Consider the following 3,108-nt stretch of genomic DNA (forward strand, 5'->3'; position numbering starts at 1 on the left):
TTAGACTTCTTATCTGCAAACATGTTGCAGAACAGCTCAGGGATCTTGTCCATAAAAGACTTGATTGTTTCCTGCTGGAGACTGTCATTACATCTGGTCTGGATGGTCCCTATCAGAACAAGGACACAGGGTTTATAAGGATCAGTTCTCACCATGATGTAGAGCTGGGATAAGGCCAGATTTTGAAGTGGAAAATGCCCTGGATTCTTTACATTAGGTTTAGACAATATTTTCTGAAGATGGACTTCGTATTATGGATAACATTGTTGAGGAAGAGAGATTCAATCCAGCCCAGTATGAATAGTATTGAGATACATACAGCAAAGGTGAAATGAACAGCTTTTACATGTTGCCACGGATATACAGAGAGCACTTATGTAAAAAGTAAAACCCAGCAAGCTCTGTGAGTCACTGTAAAAAGTTCTGCTCCAGCACTGTACAGTATGCAAAGTCATGTTTTTCTGACACTATAGTTCATAAAGGAGCCTCTGGAAAATTGTAGCTAAGAAGACACTCAGATCATCTTGACTGGTAATCTACCTTTTAGCCAAATAAATAAATAAATAAAAGTGCAGTAGGATATAAACACTGTTTTCCTTGGCATGTTGTAGTAAATAAAAGATTTTAAGTAATGTATTGTATGTGACTCATAATAAAGACATAGTCTGTTGTCAATTGGAAGCAATTTTTCAATGAGCTCTTGATCATTTGTCTCGAATGATGCAATTTTTAAGTTACTTAGTGTGGGTAGAAAGGATTGTAAATGAGTACTTCGCAATGTAAATCTTGACATACTACAGAACAGCAATAAGAAGTCAAGATGTTTGTACAAGATAGGTACTAATAGTTTGTTCCCAGTGCATACACTTAGGCTTGCAATAAATCTACAAAAGAATTAACATGCTCACTGATTGTTAAAGCTGTTTTTTTACTTTTTATGCCTATTTTTATTTCCTTTTCTTCATATATATTTCTCCTCCAACTGCTCTACGTATCACAAATTGCATATATATAAGACCTCACCATCTTTTTCTGTTTCTTACATAAATAAAAGTTCCCATCCCATAAAATAAATTAATTTGAAAAGAAAACAGATGAAATTAGGCATCTCCCTTAATCTTATTGAATGCTTTCTTATCCTTGGGTCCCCACATCCACTGTTTCAGAATAGATGTATTCTGAAGACCTATAGAATCACAGAAGAAAAAAAAAAAAAAAAAAAAAAAAAGTAGTTTCAAAGAACCTCTGAAGTTCATCCATTTTAATATCCTGTTTAAATGATGTCTAACTTCAGAGCTAGATGACTTTGCTCATTTTGAGTATCTTCGAGGGTGGAGTTTCCACAGGACACTGCATTTGACTATAACTTTGTGAAATGGCATCAGATTAGGTCAACACGCCAATAACTTCTGTGTAAATCATGTGTTGGACTTGTTTCTTAACAGCTTATATGATGTGAAATTTAGTTTGAGCTAACATAACTATATGTCACAGTTAAAATTATTTCCTCATCTTTGTACAGATTCATTTTATTTTTTTACAATAGTATTGCGGTGGTTTCACAATGATAGACTGTCAAGCTCCACTATGCTGCTCTCCCCCTCCCCCTTCTCAGAAGAACATGAAGAAGAAAAAAAAATAAAAAATAAAAATAAAAGGTTTATAGGTTGAGATAAAGAGTAGTTCTTGAATGACAAGAGCAAAGTCAGGACCCTGAATTTTAGAAGAGAAAACTTCTAGCTATTTAAAGATGTAGTGGATGAGATCCCCTGAGATGCTGTCCTTTGGGACAGAGGAACTGGTCAGAGATGGCAACACTTTAAAGACACTTTCTTAGAGCACAAGAGCTCTCCATCCCTCTGTGTAAGAAATCTAGCAGGAAGGGCAGGAATCTGACACAACTGAGCATGGACCTGCTGGTCAAACTGAGGAGTAAGAAGGAAATAGGCAGTGGAAGCAGGGACATGTGGTCTGGGAAGAGTATAGGGATGACATCCAGATGTTTAGGGATGGGATCGAGAAAGCCAAGGCACAGATGGAACTGATTGGCAAGGGATGCAAAGAATAACAAGAAAGAAATTCTATAGGTGCATTAGTTGGAAAAGAAAGGCCAAGGAGACAGCAGACATGGAGAAGGCTGAGGTACTCAACAAGTCCTTTGCATCAGTCTTCACTGCCAGTCACTCTTCCCATGTTCTCAAGTCCCTGAATATGTAGATGAGGGCTAGGGGAGCAAAGTCCCTCCCACTGTAACCAAAGAGCAGGTTCAAGCCCACCTGATGAAACTGAACAGGTACAAGTCTATGGGGCCTGATGACATGCATGCCAGGGTCCTGAGGACGATGGATGATGGAGTTGCCAAGACTTTCTCCATCATATTTGAAAGGTCCTGGAAGTCCCTGTTAACTGGAAAAAGGGAAATATCACTTCCATTTATAAAAAGGATAGAAAGGAGAACCTGGGGACCTGCAGTCCGGCGAGCCTCACCTCCGTGCCTGGGAAGATTATGGAACAGATCCTACTGGAAGCAAGGCACATTAAGACAAATGAAAGACAAGGATTTGATCCAAGACAGCCAGCACAACTTCCCCAAGGGCAAATTGTGTCTGACCAAGCTGGTGGAGTGACTGCATCACTTGACAAGGGAACTCCTACCAATGTTATCTACCTGTACCTCTGTAAGGCCTTTGGGATGGTCCCACATGACATCCTTGTCTCTAAATTGGAGAGAGATGAATTTGAAGGGTGAACTATTCAGTGGATAAGGGATTGCCTGCCTTAGAGTGTTGGTCAATGGATCTATGTCCAGACAGAGGCTGGTGATGAATGGTGTCCCTCAGGGGTCTGTCTTGGGCCCAGTCCTGTTTAAATTTTTTATCAGTGACATAGACAGTGGGTTTGGATGTGTCCTCAGCGAGTTGGCAGATGACACTAAGCTGTGTGGTACAGTTGCTACATCTGAAGAAAGGGAAACCATGCAAAGGGTCCTGGACAGCCTTGAGATGTGTGTGCACATGTACCTGAAAGCTGGGGATGTTCATCCTTAAGAGAAGGCTCAGGTGAGAACTCTTTGCTGTGTTTCAATACTTGAAAGGTTCATTAAAAGAT

Source organism: Cygnus olor, chromosome 1 (genome assembly GCF_009769625.2).
Source record: "Cygnus olor isolate bCygOlo1 chromosome 1, bCygOlo1.pri.v2, whole genome shotgun sequence".
Classification (NCBI taxonomy): Eukaryota; Metazoa; Chordata; class Aves; order Anseriformes; family Anatidae; genus Cygnus; species Cygnus olor.